The 18,719-nt window shown below is 35.8% G+C and overlaps 1 long non-coding RNA gene and 1 pseudogene across 2 annotated transcripts in view; one reads left to right on the top strand and one right to left on the bottom strand.

The window, feature by feature from the left end:
* The first annotated feature begins 1,161 nt into the window (after positions 1 to 1,161).
* LOC106848128 (cytosolic 5'-nucleotidase 3A pseudogene) lies at positions 1,162 to 2,377 on the top strand (annotated as a pseudogene).
* A 6,281-nt stretch (positions 2,378 to 8,658) lies between these two features.
* The window catches only part of LOC139042689 (uncharacterized), a 54,564-nt gene continuing 44,503 nt past the window's right edge, over positions 8,659 to 18,719 (bottom strand). The window contains exons 2-4 of one of the 2 annotated variants that reach the window (XR_011499725.1): positions 17,703 to 17,860; positions 14,888 to 15,757; positions 8,659 to 9,446 (exon numbers count right to left, since the gene is read on the bottom strand). This is a non-coding gene — a long non-coding RNA (uncharacterized lncRNA). Of the gene's footprint in view, positions 9,447 to 14,887; positions 15,758 to 17,702; positions 17,861 to 18,719 lie in introns of those variants that run through there. The other variant, XR_011499724.1, reaches the window with a different exon arrangement.

The raw sequence follows: 18,719 nt of genomic DNA, 5'->3' as shown, positions 1-18,719 counted from the left end.
AGGACATCCAGTAAGATGTTGAAAAGTAGTAAGAGGATACGTCCTTTCCTTGTGCCTGATCTTAGTGGAGATGTTTTGAGTTTCTTATCATTAAGTATAATGTTTGCTGTAGGTTTTTGGTACATAGACTACAGACAGTATAATATATATATATATATATATATATATATATATATATATGCACACACACACATATACATTAAAAGTCAAATAGCAAATACCAAAAATACATCATTAGACAGTATCCAATGTGTGGTATACACAACAAATACTAATGTTCTACTTCTTAACCTGGTAGTGTTTATGCTTGCTTTCTAAATATTGATTTTGCTGTTTCCTTTTGTTTTTTAGAACTTGTTTGAATTTTTATATTTCACAAGAAAAGAATGCTAAAAAAGACAATAAGTTCTATGTGTTGAGTGGCATTAATCAACAGCCCACAGACATGACACAGAATCAAAAGACAAAGTTCTTTACACAATCGCTTTGCAGTCCTCCACAGATGAGTCACAAGGACTATGAGAGGGTTAAAATAAGAAGATACAGAGATGAAAAAGAGGGTAATGTCATCTTGGTGAGATACTAGCTTAATCATCACCACCATCAGTCATGGATTGACTAGGATGACGTCTCTGATTCTTGTTGATCTCTCAACACATTGCATTTTTATACTGATTTGTCTTTGTACCCATACATATGTGCACACATACATGCATGCATGCACAAACACACACACGCATACACCTAACCATCTCATTCCAAAACAGGTTTTGTGGGTCAATAAGTTAGGAACGTAACATCAGGATCAAAAGAGAGAATTCAAATATACTATTTCTAGGAGGGTGATATAATTGCTGTGATTAAGCTTTAAAGGTGATATTTTAGCTTCCTGGAAACCATACCAAAAGGAAAAATACTAGCTGGCATGGTTTTGTGTATTTCCTGTGCACAAAGGCCACTAAGTGATTTATTAATCTCACAAATATTAATTGTATGTCTACTGTGTGTCAAGTCTTAGACTAGGTGCTGGAGATCATACAAATACTAGAAGCTCAACAAACTTGAGGTGGGATAAACCCAAAGGGACTCTCACTGAGACACACTATAATCAAACTGTGGAAAGTCAAAGACAAAGAGAGAATCTTCAAAGCAGCAAGAGAAAACTAACATCATGTACAAGGGGTCCTGTGTAAGAATATAAGCAGATTTCTCACCAGAAACCTTGCACACAAGAAGGCACTGTGATGATATATTTAAAGTGTTGAAAGAAAAACCTGTTAAATAAGACTCCTATATCCAGAAAAGTATCCTTCAAAAGTGAGGGAGAAATTAAGACATTTCCAGATAAACAAAAGCTGAGGGAAGGGGCAGTCCTGTAGGCTAGTGGTTAAGTTTGGTGCACTCCACTTTGGTGGCCTAGGTTCTGGCACAAATTCAAGGACAAAACTCAGAGTGTCTTAATGAAGGTTGGATAACCAAAAAAATGACTAATCAAGATTCTACTGTACATGTGATATTGATGACAGAATCCCACAAAGTTTAGTTCTCACCAAGAACCCTACAAGACTAGAAGAAAATCTCTGTGGTCTTATCAAAGGAGGAGCTGCCAAATTTCAGGTAATAACAGACTTTTATATGATACTATGTAGATTTTCCTTAGGAAAAAGATGCTCAACATGACACAATATCATTGACAACTGTAAGCTGGTTACAAATGAATGTCAAAAAATGTTACTGAAGCTAAATAAAAAAACATTATGCTATTAAAATTGATCTTAATCTAATTTTAGATGGGAAGTACCCTTGTATGATAGAAGGGTATACTAAATCACATGATTTTCTTTTTGAAAAGACTTTACCAAAATCTAAGCTTAAAGAAATGACAGCAGAATCTGACATTATGCTCAAAGAAAGATGTGAAATTTTCTTTGATAAGTTCTAAGAAAACAGTATCCCTATATTTATATTTTCAGCTGGTATTGGTGATATGTTATAGATGGTATCCATCAAGGTGGTATTTATCATCCAGATGTCAAAGTAGCATCAACTTCATGGATTTTTATGAAAATGGGATTCTCAAAGGATTTAAAGAACTAATTCATATAATTAACAAAATGATGATGGTGCCATGAAAAAAATAGGATATTTCAATCAAATAAAAGATAATACTAACATAATTCTGCTGGGAGACTCCCAAGGAAACTTAAGATTGGCAGATAGTGTTCCATCTAGACACTCCAGAATAAACACATGCTGAAGTTTGGATATCTAAATGATAGAGTGGATGAGCTTTTAGAAGAGTACATGGATTGTTATGGTTTTAGTAAAACATGAGTCATTGGAGGTAGCCAACTCTATCTTACAGAATAGTATATAAACTAGCATTCTTCAAGAAGACCACTGTCCTGTGGGTCCAATTGATGCAAGAACTGCTCATTTATTTATCTTGCTGAAAGACTCTTATTTACAACATACTCTTGCTCTTTAAGTTTTTCCTTTACATTCTGGAAGTATTTTCAGACATGTTGTATCCATCAAATGCAAGCTCCTTTTTCTCCACCTCTCTCAACACACTTTTTATCATATTTTTAACAGATGAAAAAAAAACTTAAAAGCAAAATTGGAGAAATAATTCCCTACTTTACAAAGTGAATTTTGTAATTTAATGTCATCAAGAAGTTTTTTAGGACTCTTTTTACATTGACAAATTTGTAGAAGTTTAAAAAAGAAGTGTTATGAAGCAGCAAAATAATGTGCATGATTTTAAATATTGTCATTTTTGCAATTTGGATGAATCATGCTGATGGTATCACTATCTCCTGAAATTGTTTGCCTGTTTTGTTTTTGTTTAGGGAAAATCTATATTTACAAGAAGATATTGACACTGGATATTCTAAAAAGTTGTTGGTATTCACCTGTCACAAATCATTACAGAATGTTATATATTGAAGCATTGATAACAGACATGAAAATGAAAAGACTTAAAAAAGAACCAAGAAGATGAAGGCTGGCCCAGTGGTGTAGTGGTTAAGTTCACGTGCTCCACTTTGGTGACCTGGGGTTTGCAGGTTTGGATCCCAGATGCAGATCTGCACATCACTCATCAAGCCATGCTGTGGCAGCATCCTATATATAAAAAGTAGACGAAGACTGGCATAGATGTTAGCTCAGCAACAATCTTATTCAAGCAAAAAGGGGAAGATTGGCAACAGAAGTCAGCTCAGGGCCAATCTTCTTCACTGAAAAAAAAAAGTAATACTCAACTAAACTGAAATCTATGAAAGCTAGAAGAATTAAGAAAAAAAAGATTAGAACAGAGATAAACAAAATAGATAATAGAATAACAGAGAAAATCAACAAAACTAAGACATGGTTATTTGGAAAGATCAAGAAAATTGATAAACCTTTAGCTAGAGTGACTAAGAAACAAAGAGAGAAAAACTCAAATAACAACAACAAGAAAGTAGAAATACAAGATGGAACATTACTACCAATTGTACAGATATAAAATTTTTACAAGAGAGTACTGTGATCAAATGTATGATAAATTTAATAACCTAGATGAAATGGACAACTTCCTAAAAACATATAACCTACCTAGACTTAATCATGAAGAATCAAAAATTGGTACAGAGATATAAAACTTATAAGGAGATTAAAATCAGTAATCAAAAATCTCCCAATAAAGGAAAACCCAGGAAAAGATGACATAACTGGTGAATTCTACCAAACATTTAAAGAAAAATTAACACCACTCTTCCTCAAACTCTTCCAAAAATTTAAGAGAATGGAACACTTCCAAACTTATTCTATGTAGCCAGCATTATCTATATACCAAAGCCAGACAATAATAGTACAAGAAAAGGAAGCTACAGAAAAATATCCCTGATGAGTATTAGTGTAAAAGTCCTCAACAAAATACTAACAAACAGAATTCATCAGCAAATTAAAAGAATTAAAAAGCATGATCAAGTGGAACTAGTTTCTGAATGCTAGGATGGTTCAATATACAGAAATCAATCAATTGTAATACAACTGTAATACATGACATTAGCAGAATAAGGAAAACAAAACGTGTAATCATCCAATAGCTTCAGAAAAAGGATTTGGCAAAATTCAACATGCTTTCATGATGAAAAGCACTTAACAAACTAGGAAACTACATTGACATTAAAAAAGACCATATTAAAAGCCCACAGCTAACATCATAATCAACAGTGAAATACTAAAAGCTTTTCCTCTAAGATCAGGAACAAGCCAAGAATGGCCACTTTCACCATTTCTATTCAACATAGTACCAGAAATCCTAGGCAAAGAAATAAGGCAAGAAAAAGAAATAGAAGTCATCCATATTAAAAAGGAAGAAGCAAAATTGTTTCTGTTCACAGATGATGATCTCATATGTATAACATCCTAGAGATTTCACCAAAATAAAAAAAAAAAAACCTGCCAGAATAAACAAATTCAGCAGAGTTACAGGATACAAAATCAACACGCAAAAACCATTTGCATTACTATACTCCAAAAGTGAACGATCAGAAAAAGGAAATTAAGAAAACAATTAAATTTACAATAAAATGAAAAAGAATAAAATATTTTGGAGACATTTAACCAAGGAGGTGAAAGACTATTGCACTGAAAACTATAAAACTTTGATGGAAGAAATTAAAGAAGACACCAATAAATTGAAAGACATTCTGTGTTCATGGATTGCAAGACTTAATATGATCTGCAGATTCAATGCAATTCCTATCAAAATCCCAACAACATTTCTGCAGAAGTAAAAAAATTCATCCTAAAATTCATATGGAAACTGAAGGGACCATAAATATCCAAAATGATCTTGTAAAAGAAAAACATAGAGATCTCACACTTCCTGGCTTCAAAGCTTACTACAAAGCTACAATAATCAAAGCAGTGTGGTACTGGCATAAAGATAGGCATATAGAACAATGAAATAGAATATAGAGCACAGCAATAAACCCTGTCACTTATGGTATTTTCAACTTAGGTGCCAAGACCATTCAAAGGGGAAATGAGGGTCTTTTCAACAAATGGGAAAACTAAATATCCACATGCAAAAGAATGAAGTTGGACCCTTTCTTATACTACATACAATTGTTAGCTCAAAGTGGATTAAAGACTTATTTAACATGGGATCTAAAACTATGAAACTCGGAAAGAAACATAGGGGAAAAACCTCATGACATTGGGTTAGGCAATGATTTCTTTGATATGACACCAAAAGCACAGGCAACAAAAGGAAAAAAAATAGGTAAATCGAACTATATCAAAATTAAAAAAAACAAAAAAAATTCTGTGCATGAAAGAAAATACTCAACAGAGTGAAAAGGCAATCCATCGAGTGGGAGAAAATTTTTTCAATTCATTTATCGGCTAAGAGAATAAAAATTGGAAACCTTGTGCACTGTTGGTGGGAATGTAAAATGTGCAGCTGCTATGGAAAGCAGTTTGGCAGTTACTCAAAAAAATTAAGAATAGAATTACCATATGATCCAGCAATTTCCTTTCTGGGAATATACCCAAGAGAATTGAAAGCAAGGACTTAGAAATATTTGTACACCCATGTTCATAGCAGCACTATTCATAATGACCAAAAGGCAGAACCAATCCACGTGTCTATTGAGAGATGAACTGATAAACAAAATGTAGTATATACAAACAATGGAAGATTATTCAGGCTTGAAAATGAAGAGAATTCTGACTCTTACTACCTACTCCTACTACTTCAACACGGTTGAACTTTGAGAACAGTGTACTAAGTGAAGCAAGCCAGATAAAAGGAGAAATACTGTACGACTTGACTTATTTGAGGTACCTAGTATAGCTGAATGGGAAATTAATGGGGACGGAATTTCAGTTTTCAAAATGAAAAGAGTCTGGAGATGGATAGTGGTGATGATTGCTCATAAATGTGAAGGTACTTCATGCCACTGAACTGTATACTTAAAAACGGTTGACAGTAAAGTTTATGCTTATTTTGTCACAGCTGCAAAAGGGGGAAAAAAGTAAAGATTAAGCAATATTGAAACTAAGTGAATTAAATGTTTAATTCCAAAAGCCAAAAAAAGAACACTTCTGCAAAACCAAGGAAAGTAGAAGGAAACAAATAATATAGATAAAAGGAGAAATTAATAAAAAGAGCTTTAGTCTTTCCACAGAGGTCACTGAGGCTGATTGTCACTGAGTACTCTTGTGTGTAAACACATACATAAAAATAAAGTTTTTCTTTTTTCTGCTAATATTATTGTCAGTTAATTCACAGGCCCCCAACCATTTTGGACTTAAGTTGTTAGAGGAAAACTTCTTCTTTCCAACGATTTCATTATCCCATGTTGTTAACATTATAGCATGGTCTCAGCAGGATAATAGGAAATTAGAGCTGTTAAGAAAATATTGCCCCAAATCAGATCTGGAACAGAACATTTTTGTGTGATGTAACTCATAACCTCTCTCACGAAAAAAAAAGTTTCCTAATGAGATGCTTAAGTAATTTATTGATAGACTGTTGTGCTAGACATAGCTGATACCAGAGAGCTGACTGTTACCACCTCGTCTCAGTTCCGTATTCGGTGACTTTATGTTGGTAGCTTGAAATCAGCCATGGTGGGAGAATTTACATAACCAAAATCAGCAAACTCCACAAACCAGGGCTTCCCAGTAGCCACATCCCTTCTTTTTCAAAGATGGTTGTTAAAATTTACCAGTGTAGCACTGAAACTACATAATATTAAAAATTTCAGATAAGTTAGTTCTCTGTTCACCCGACTAATTGCCATCTTACTCTCCGTGAAAAGTCTAACAGTGTTTTATCAGTTATTTTGTTCTTCCACTCTTTTTTTTCATCAAGGTCTCTAACAAAATAACAATCTTTGCATTGGGCTGGATTTGGCCTCTTCCTTTGCAGCAAGTTTGAAATAAAACCTTAATATGTGCTCATAACTAAATTTCATGACTTAAAAGAAAATTTAAATAAGTAGGCTTGTTTTACATTTTGGGAGAAATAGCCCAGTGATGAGTATTACTTCATACCTGAGAATAGATTGAGGTTATAGAGTAGAGATTATCAGCTCAAGACAGATGTACTCAGCCAAGCACCGAAACTCTGAGAGTCATTGACAGGGAACAAGTAGAATGGCAAGAAAGGAGAGACTGGAGGAGAATCATGAATCTATAATCTGAAAAAGTTTCAAAAATAACTGGGATCCCCAGTAAAAGATGGTGGTGGTGACTCATGACATTTCCTTTACATAAAAAAGTGTAATCTTATTCTGTAGTCATGGACTGATATAGGTAGCAAGAGTTAAGATACCTGGATATTTACCTCTTTTGAATTTGGTGCACTCATTGACTTTTTTTAAGTTAGTTTTATACAAATAATTAGGTTTAATTTTCAATTGTTTGATTTTAACTATCTGTTTATAACATTCTCAACTATACACTCAAATACATATGTGGACACATGCACATGTGTGTACACAGGCATACACACAACATTTGTTTGTGTATATAAACAATTTTTATGTGACTATCTCCATGACATCAAAACATTCTGAGGAAATTTTGAGAAATCAAGCTGAACAATGGCAATGCCATTCTGTTACAAAGGGTTGACAGAATTCTAGTACTAGCTTTAGTCAAATTGAATGTATATTTCATTTATTAATTTATACTCCATCTCAAACACAAAACTAAATCTGAGACAAAACTAACAATGGCTGTTTATTCATAAAGTTGTTGCAAGGGAACTTATCTGCCTTTACTTTTATTTAAGCAGAAGTTCAAGGATATTAGAAAGGGGGATACACTTTAAACAATAAAAAGAGAAAATACTGGGATCATCTCTGATTTATAAGCATTCTATTAAGGTGGAAATTTTTTAAGTGGGGAAGACTTTCTCAATGGTCTTCAGATACTTTTGACATTCCTTGATTGGCTGCAAGGGGGAAAGTGAGCAATGTGGGGACATTTCAAAAGAGGATGGATTGTTCAATTTTAGAGGTGTACGTTTTTGTGTGGCCAGCCATTCCCCAGAAAAAGCGGGGGTTGTTGAGGTGCTTTTTTGTCATCTAACTGTTCTCATGGTCTTTATAGGAGGAGGCATGTTTGCCGTGGGGGATTCTTTCCTCGTCTCTCTCCCTGTCTCCTTCCATGTGTACGCATTTATGTAGAAACAAACAAGGCAGCTACTTTTTATGTATATGGAGTTATCATTGACAGATTTATTTTTCCTATTTATGTCGTTTATTTCTCCTTTCACAAGGAATGCTAAACATTCAGGTTTATTTTCTGTGAATCTTTACTATGGCTTTGCCTTCCAGGCAGAGGGAAAAGCACGTGTAAATGTCCTCAAGAGAAAAAAATAGAACAGAATTGACCGTGGGAAGAGTAGACTAAGGAAGGGAAAGGCAATATAAGAAGTAGGTTCCATAGGCTAGATTATGTAGAGCCCTGTAGATCATGGTAAGAGTTTGTGTTTTCTTCTGAAGATAATAGGAACCTTTTGGATAGGTTAGAACAGGAGATTTATGTTTTCAAATGATTAGCTTTTTTAGAAAATAAATGTAGAGAGGCAAATGTAGAAGTAAGGAGATCCGTGAAACAAACATATATATATATAATGTCATTTATTACATCAGATATATGATTTATTTAGAATTTAAGAAATATACATAAAATTGAAATAGAAATTTATTTTAAATGATTCTTATTGTGACCTGAAACAGTATTTTCAAAGGACCTACTCAACTATTTCTTTCCTGAGAAGATAAAATTGAAGTTCCTTGACTGAAGAATCAGATATTCCCACTCCATCCATCCTCCCTTAAGAACTCCCCTTACACACACAAACCAACCAGAATCAAAAGTAGGGCTTGTTAAAATGCATATGGCTGGATCCCACACCCAGAATTTCTGAGATCTGGGTTGGAGCTCTATAATCAGTATTTCTGACAAGGTCCCAGATGATGTTGTGGCTACTAAAATTTGAGTTTTAAGCCACATCAGAGAGCATTACCCAACCCTTGGATACATCTGAATGGGAAGTGGCTATATGTTTGTGGTTTGAAAATGTTACCTCCTCTGATTCAATACCACTTGTCCAAGAGAATTACTGCTCCTGCCCTTAAATCATACCACTGAACTAAATTTACACAACTTCCTGACCTAGTAAAGAACAATTTGATCACCTTTTTTTTTTCTGCTTTATCTCCCCAACCCCCCCCCCCCCCCACATAGTTGTATATCTTAGTTGCAGGTCCTTGTAGTTGTGGCATGCTGGACGCCGCCTCCATGTGGTTTGATGAGCGGTGCCATGTCCGCACCCAGGATCCGAACCCGAGAAACCCTGGACTGTTGCAGCGGAGCGCGGGAACTTAACCACTTGGCCACAGGGCTGGCATCTGATCACCTTTTTTATGTCATGTCTTTCACAGAAAGAAAAATGGGAAATCTCATTTGTAGCTTGTCTTGGGTTTAACTGCTCAACATAAATTGACAACATGTTTGAAACAAACTCATCAAATTTTATGAAGTTCAAGTTTGGAATGAGAATTGTGTTAGTCCTTTTTTCAACAGACCATAAATATTTACAACTCCCCTGTTTTATTATTTACCCAAGTATTTGTTGGTTTACCTTTAGTCACTTTCCTTCTTTCACATATATCCTTTCTTTCTTTTTATTAGTATATGTATATATATAATGTTAGAATATTGGTTTCTCTGCTTTAACAGAGTCCAAATAATATCTTAACCATGTGCTTCTCAAACTTTACCGTGCATCTTAATATGCATATGAGTCACGTGGTGATCTGCAATAAATTGCAGATTTTAATTCAGTAGCTGTGTGAGGAGGCATCAGATTCTATGTTTCTAACTAGCTCTCATGTGATTCCTGTACTGCTACTGGTCCGTGGGCCAACAAGGGTATATATAACCTGGTTTATTTCTTTCTCATGTAAAAATCTAAGCTAGTAGAAGGTTTAGGGGATAGAACAACTCTGTCTCACAATGACGCAGAGATTCAGGTTCCAAATGCTCCATCTTTCTCCATGGGATAGCTCTCATCACCAAGGTTGTAACTGACTCATCACTATAAGAGCCAGGAAAATGTGAAAAGTACAATGGAGGAAACACTGCTTCTTTTTTAAAGGATATAACTAAAAACTCCAGTGTAACACTTGAGTTTACATTCCAATGGCCAAAATTTAGTTCTGGACAATCTCTAACTGCAAATCTAGGATATGTAGTCTCTACTTTGGGAAAATTGTGCCCAATTAAAATGTGAGAGATTCTACTACTAAAAATAAGAATGGGAGAACAGATGGTAGACAACATGCCACTGTAAATAAACACCACATTTTTTTCTCATATGGCTTTCCTTTCTACATGGATTTGCAAAAGTGAATATTTGGGACATTTTTGAAAAGACAAATTTATACTGATAGAGAATACATCAGTGGTTGCCAGGGGCTAGAGGTGGGGGGAGAGTGTTACTACAAATGGGGCGAAACAAGGGAGTTTCTGGGCCAATGGAGATCTTTTGGATCCTAACAGTGGTGATAGTTACGTGAATACAGTAGTCCTCCCTTATCCTGGTTTTGCTTTCCACAGTTTCAGTTCAATCATAGTCTGAAAATATTAAATGGAAAATTACAGAAATAAACAATTCATAAGTTTTAAATTGCATGTCCTTCCTATTAGTGCGTTGAAATCTCACACCATATCACCCTGTCCTGCCTGGGACAGGAATCATCCCTTTGTCCAGGGGATCAGTACTGTATATGCTACCTGCCCATTAGTCACTCAGTAGCCATCCCAGTTATCAGATCAACTGTCACAATGCCACAGTGCTTGTGTTCCAGTAACCCTTATTTTACTTAATAATGGCTGCAAAGCCTAAGAGTAGTGATGCTGGGAATTTCGATATGCCAAAGAGAAGCTGTAAAGTGCTTCCTCTAGGTGAAAATGTGAGAGTTCTCAACTTAGTAAGAAAAAAATAAATCTTATGCTGAGGTTGCTAAGATCTGTGGTAACTTTTATTACATATGTTGTTATAATTGTTCTACTTTATTATTGGTTATTGTTGTTAACCTCTTACTATGCCTAATTTATAAATTAAACTTTATCGTATGCACATATGTATAGAAAAAAACACAATATATAGAGAGTTGGGTACTATCCATCATTCAGGCATCCACTGAAGGTCTTGGAATATATCTCTAACAGATAAGAGAGGACTATTGTATATGCATGTGTTAAAATTAATAGGCCTGTACACACAAAAGGTTAAGTTTACTCTTTAAATTTAAAAATTAAAAACTTTAATTGCAAAAAGGTAAAAAAAGTTACTATTTAATTATCCAAAAATATAGTTGAGATTGAGATTCATAATGACTTATTTTGTTTCAGTTGTATTGCTAGGCTCTACATGCATCATCTCTCATAATCCTTCTAACAATCATAATGTAAAAAAAACTGAGGCTTAGAGAACCTAAGTATCTTGCCCAAATCATGCGTCATTAACCTGTTCTTCTCCTTGGTTTCCACAATTTAGTAAATGGCCTCACCATCCATTCAGCCAAACATTTTTGTTCTAGCCGAAAAGTCAGGAGTCATCCTTTATTCTCAAGTCCACCATTCAGTTCATCATTTAGTCTTATCAACTGAGTAAAATAGTGTTAGATAGGGAGAGGCAAGGAAGAGTGAGATAGGCTAAGCAAAGGAGGGAAGAAGTTGTAAGGTAGTTGTGACCAATAAAGAAAGCCATGTAGGAAAAGCATGGGAGGTCAGGACTGGGAACGGTGAGGATCTGATAGAAAAATGACTGACAGCAGGGTGGGAGCTGATTGGGGTCAGAATGGGCCTTGGTGAGATCAAGTGTATAAGCATAGAATGTGTATAAAATGTTGAGCTTTTCATGGGACAACAACACTTGGAAGCCTACAGAGTTGTTTCCTTAATGTGTATCATTTCAAAAGGATGCAAAGTTTCCTAATGCCACTATCATCACACCGAATAAAAAAGAAGAAAACAACATCCAAAGTCTTGGCTTTCTGCTCTCCTGTGCTTCCAAGATACTCACAAGTGTTCTCCATTGATAACTGCTCAGCACCATCAACTCTTAACTCTCAAATTCACAAAGCCTTTAGATTTTCTTGTAATCTCTTTTTATATCAGATAAAAGTAGAAGGTGGAGAAAAAATAAGTATTAAAAGTGCTGCACTCTTTACATTGATTTCATGAACCTATTCATTAGTAAGCTTGGATTCTGTTCAGTAGTGTATTGCATGTAGTCAACATTCACTCAACAAATATTTTTGAGTGCCTACTCTATACCTGCCACTGTCATTTTTCTAGGTATTAAAAATGATTTGGATATCATTTTGTGATTGACGAACAGCTATAAAAAACCTAATGAGATCACTGATGGTCTCGAGACAAAAAGTTATAAACAGACTCAGGTTTGTGAAGGGAAAAGGGTTGATATAAACAAAGCTCTGGAATCCACCCATTTCCTCCTGCTGATATAGATGTGGAGGCCAGGGGGAGGGAAAGCCTTTCATTTAAAGAAAGGCTAGTAGAAAAGTGCCCAAATGGTCTTTATTAATGAGCTCAAGTACCCAGAAATAAAGGAATATGCAGGAAGTATTTGAAGGGTGAAATGAAGTTCTCCTTCCTAATTGAGAAACTTTTATAGAGCTCTCAAGATGTACCAGCTGCTGCAAAGGACACAAAAATAAACATATCATATTACCTGTCCTCAATAATCTCTCAGGCTAATGGGAGCAGACTCTTACATATATACCATATTCAATCTTCTGGTACAGTAGTTGAAGATAATTAGGAAAGAAGTCTGTGGCTGTCTATTGGGATTTGAGACTGTCAGAATTTTCTAGAAGTACTCCACTCATATTAGAAAGATACTTTGGTTCAGTAAAATCAAATTATAGAAATTCAGAATTAATTATATCCAAAAAAAGGTACAAGATCCTGGAAAACTATGGTTTAGACACAAACCCTTAAGTTGTTCTTACTCAACCCCCTAATTAACACAAATATAAAAGTATTATTTTAAAAAGTGCTTAATTCCTAGATATATTGAAGAGAGAGGATCTCACTGGAAAGTGAAATCTTTGGGTTTTTATGAATACTGTTCTGCTAAGAGCCCAGTAGGGGCAGATCTGATCTGACCATATGCTCTATTGTCCATTACCTTTGCAGTGGAGGGAGATCAAGGCCCACGTGCTGGGAGGAGCACTAACTCTGTGGCATAACTTGAAGCAAAACCTGATGAAATAATGGCTGTTTAAGTAGCCAGGTGAGTCAACCGACTTAAAGTGCATCTCACAGGTCCAAGTTGGAAATGGTGCCAAACTTCCAAGTACTTGGTGAAACAGGGGAGCTGAGTGCCCCTTATATCTACTCATGAATAGAGGATTACCAATATTCTGGCCTATCATTTGCCTTATTATAAAGAGATTTATTCAAAAATACAGAAAAACCTTTTATAATCTCATTATCAAAAGCAGAGTAAAAGTCCATGAAAATTATCGTTTTAAGGAGAAAGAAAACCAAATTCTAGTTTTTGTACCAGCATTCTTTTGATATTAAAGCTCATTTACTTACATTGATTTCAATCTTAGCCAGCTTGACAATGCATAAAATTCTTTTCTAAAGGTTTCTTTTTCATAAACCTTATAGAATTTTATTTTTACATTCAGAATTTGTCCCATGCCTTCTTTTTCTTCCCCTAGTAGTTTAGGATAATTTTAACTTTATTAGCAAAACAAAGAAAATTATTCCTATTTTTTATATCTTCTTTACTAAAGACATACATCTTACTTTCCTTGAATACAAATATGTTTTCCTTACTAATTTTAGTAGCTTTAATCACATATATTAATGAGAACTCTTAACACTTACAACCTTATTTTTTAGAGGAAACTAAGAAGTAAGCAATTATAAACTGTCTTTTACATTAACATTCTTTGATTTTTATAAATTTCTAAAATTTATATATACTTTTTATATATAAATACTTTCTTATAATTTCTAGAAATATGCTACTTCATAGTACAATCTTTTAATAAAACACAAGACATGATTCCTAATAGACCCAAATATCTTTTAGTTTCTCTATAATAATAAGCCAAAAGTAAATAAAGCTATATTTAATAATTGACATCTAATATTTTATCTTATTTAGAATTGATCTAAATATTCTATAAATGTTTATCATTTAACTTAATTTAACAAAACTCTAAGGTTTCAAGTCATCAAAATGTTTTGAAGTTATTCTTAGTACATATACCATAACATATAATTATTGTTCAAAAGTTCTCCTAAAAAATTTTATCTTACTGACATCTATTTAGTTTACTTCTTTCCAATAATTCGGTTCAAAAACTTCATGAGACATTAGATAAAATCAGCTATCATCCTAACCTATTCTTCTGTTGACAAATTTGTAATAGAGATAACATTAGCTTATTTGACTAGTAAATCCAGACTGCATGTCTGCATTATATCCAGCTGATGACTTTGAGGACATGCCTATTTCAATCAAAACAACAAACTCAAATAAGCTTTTATTTACCAAATATTATTTCATATCATGTTAACCTGAAAGACATTTGGGTTAATTTCTATTACATTTAGAAATATTTTATGTAAGCACTTATTTTAAGCCAATTAGAAAGTGCTCTTAATTTTGCCCATACCATATGGAAGTAGAAAAATATCTCACATTTATAACATACATATGGACACACACACACAGATGTATAGAAAAACACAAACGGAGATCTTTCGAATTTTAGTCATGACAGTCACAAAAGTCCAAAGAATGCTGGATCCAAATTGTTACCTGCTCAGGAGCTTAAAGATATTTTTTCCCATGCCAAAGATTCTTTTCTTTTTGCAGTAAGGATCCTTTTCATAGCTGTTTTTGAAGTAATTTCAGCCAATTTACCGTGTCCTTTACCATGCTTAATTAACATTGCCTGAATGGTGGACTTATATGCTCTCACAATATCAGGCAAGGGAAACATTTCCAAGTGAGACATGATATTTATTCCCACAATATAATTTAAAATACAATCAGTCACAAGAGATGTAATTACTTTGATACAAAACCCATCATTCCCAGCCAGTCCTCTTGGAAGAAGATTAGTGCAAAGACAAAAACAAAACAAAAATCCTGAACAGCTGTTCTTGCCTCCTTCCATCACCACCTCAAAACTTCCTGCTGAGGCATGGTACCTGCAAGGGTCAGGCACCCACAACTGTGACCTGGGATAATCAGGCATCCAAGATTCCTCATCCAGTCTGTCCCTCAAGGACTGGTACTGGTCCTTGGGAGAAGGGCTCCCTTAAGGGTCCTGCAAAACCATTCCTGGGGAGAGCTGGGACTGAGAGTCTCCCTCAGTCCATTCCTGGGAAAAGGCCTCTCCTTTTCCTCAGTCCCGCATGTTCACACATACTTGTTCTGATGATAAACTGAAGGTAGGCTTAATATTGACTCACAGGAGGTCCTCCTTGACTTCAGCAGAGTGTTGGAAGACAAAAGTCTAAGTGTGGCCACAAGTGCTGGTTCAGTAAGAGTCAGTGGAGAGAGCCCAGTGGTCAAATGCTGGGCAAGACAGTCCTAGCTTCCCTCCCGTTTGCAAGCCTATGACAACATTGGTGAGTTAGCCTGGGATGTGCTGATGCAGCCCATTGTTTCACCTGTTGGGAGCTGAAAGGCAAGAATAAGGAGGAGAGCCAGTTACCATTCCATTCCATTTGTGGTTGCCAAATTTTGTTATCAAGCCTTAAGGGACCAGTGACCTGCAAGTGGGTCCTTTTTCCCAGAGTTGCTCATGCCAATAAAACAAGACCAGGTTTGGAATAGCAGACCAGAAACTTCCTTCATTGTCGAAGGAATGGAGAAGGGATATCTCATGTTCTAAAACACATTCTCCCCAAAGAAAGGGAAACGGGGAAATTTTAAAGGGCAAGGGGTCATGGTGTCATCAAGGTTCTGGGAAAGAGGCAGAGATTTCAAGGAACAGGTGGTGCAGGCACAGTCCTCTGAATTCTTTTACACATGGCACCAAATGTGGTTAGCAAGGTATGCAGGGGAGTATATTTTTCTATGGTAATGAAGGAGAGGCAAATTAAGGTCACCTCTAAGTCCCTCTGCACAGATGCTGCCCCTGTGGTTGGGTTATAGCTAGTTTAGAACAGTTTGCAGTTGTGGTTTCTCTGAGGCAGAAGTCTAGCTCAGTTGAAAAACATCTCAAAGGAAGACAGACGTTGGCCAAAGCTAAGTTTTTCTGTTAGGAATACTCGTCGGTGCACCAGAGATGTATATGGGTGACAGTATCGACCCTTCCCGAGGACTCTAGTGGAACTAAACCTTTGACCTACAAAACTTAGAGTCGTGGAGATTAGAAGTACAAATTATACAATTAGGTCACTGGAAGTAATGGTTAGTCGAGTCACTCTTACTTCTATTCCTTTGTTCTCAGATTCCTATGTTCTACCTATTGTGGACAAGTACTACACAGTGGTCATTGCTTCAGTGTGTATTCTCCATCATGGAGGATGGTGCCCCATATTTTAAGGGTATTACTTTTTAATCTCACACTCTAGCTGTGCCTTCTAAAGATCATTCTGTTGTTCTATTAGGCCAGCATTTTCTGAGTGGTGCGATATATGATATGACCAGTGGATCCCATGATTGTGTGCCCTTTACCTCATATCCTTTCCTGAATAGGATCTCTGTTTCACATACAAGGCTATGTGGGATCCCATGCCAGTGGATAAAACTTTCTGTAAGCCCTCAAATAGTGGTGCTGCCTGAGACCCTGTGGGAGTGAAAAACAAACCTACACCTGAAATATGTGCTGATTTCAGTCAAGATTAATTTCAGTTCTTTGTAGAGTTCAATGTAAGAAATTTGCCATAAAGTGGCTGGTTGACAGAGCTGTATGGAAGCTCATCATTAGTCTTTAAGCATACAAGTGGGACTTTTGGCAGTGGCAACAACTAGATCAGTCTTGATAAGCAGTAGTCCATGCTCATGTCTATCCCTCTTTTCTGCCACCATGGCTACTCTGTTCATATGTCCACTGTATTGGCCCTGGAATTGATAATGACAGGGGCTGGCTTATATCAGTTGGCTGAGTCATTCTACCTACTTCGTTGTTTAGTGCCTTTTCCTGTGAGGATGCTCTCTGGCAGATGTTAATGTGTAATACAAAAATCATTATACTTTGTGCCAATTCCCATAGAAACATCCACATACCTCTTTCCTAGAATTCCTTGTTCGTGAACTTCTTCTACTCTCTCCCCTTCAAGCCCATTGAGCAATGGTATACACTCCACAAACTATATATATAGTCATTCTTAACTAGGGACATTTACTCTCCACAAAAGTGGTGTGCTGCCAATTTCTCTTCACCAATGTCTTTCAGGCCTACCCTTGATTGGGGTTGTAGTGCATTGGCAGTTCATTTTCCACTTGTGCCCACAAACTAGGCTGACCCATCTGTGAAGGAAACCTGGTCTTTTCCTCTTTGGTAAGATGGTCATAAAGGAAACTCATACATGATTGTAGACAGAAACTGAAGGAGAGTGACTGGTGCAACAGTGGTGGATGACTATGTTAGTCTGTGCCACCTGCTTTTACAGCTTACTTTTATCTTTATTCTGTTCATGCTGAGTCCTCATGTACCATTTCCATCTTAGGATGGTTTGCTGCCTGGCCTGCCTTATAGGAGTGAGTCTGATGGGACCCAGATCATGACGGGTTTTTCTGGTTGCGAGGTCACTTGATGTTCCAGGGTCAAGGATCCTGTTTGTAAACACAGCACAAAAAGAATTGTTTTTTTTTTAATAAATTTTGTTTACATATAATTTTCATACTATAAACTACACACATTGTTAGAATACAGTTTGATGAATTTTGACAAATGCATATACTTATCACCCAAAAAGTCAAATTGTAAACATTTCTAGAACTTTAAAAATCTATTTGTGCGTATTCCCAGTCAATCCCCACCTCCACTTCTATCTAGCTCAGGCAATCACTGATATGCATCCTGCCATTATAGTTTAGATTTGTCTTTTGAGTCTCATATAAATGCCTTTTGGGCTTGGCTTCTTCTGTTCAGCATTACATTCTTTATGCAAATATATGTTATTGCATATATCAGTAGTTTTTTCTTCTCATTGCTAAGTAATATTTTATTATATGGCTATACCATCTGTGTAGTAAAGAATTAACCTTACCCAAAAAGATATGTGACCTTTGCCCTTAGCTACTGGGAGGTGATCTCTAAATCTGTGGAATGGCATTTCTGATAGAAGCATCTTTGTTTGCTTGAGGGTCACGGCCACTGAAGAGTCTAACAATGTGATTTATGATGGAGGCTTTGGAGCACACAGTATTGATTCTACATCCATAGGGACTGGATAGTAAAGTTCAGCCATCTGGGGAGTATGTTATCTAGCCTCAAAAAAAACTCTGGGCACCAAGTTTCAGGTAAGCTTCTTTAGGTGGAAATACTACACACACATCTTCATACATCAATGCTGGGAGTGTAACGCTGTCCATGATTCCATGGGGAGAGGAGAACAAGAAGCTCTATGTTTAGAACCTTCCTGGACTCTGCTCTATGAACTTACAATCGGTGTCCGGAGAGAGGGTGGAT

This window comes from Equus asinus, chromosome X (genome assembly GCF_041296235.1).
Source record: "Equus asinus isolate D_3611 breed Donkey chromosome X, EquAss-T2T_v2, whole genome shotgun sequence".
NCBI lineage: Eukaryota > Metazoa > Chordata > Mammalia > Perissodactyla > Equidae > Equus > Equus asinus.
The sequence above is the reverse complement of the archived record's forward strand: the minus strand, read 5'-3'. Positions and strand labels throughout refer to the sequence as shown.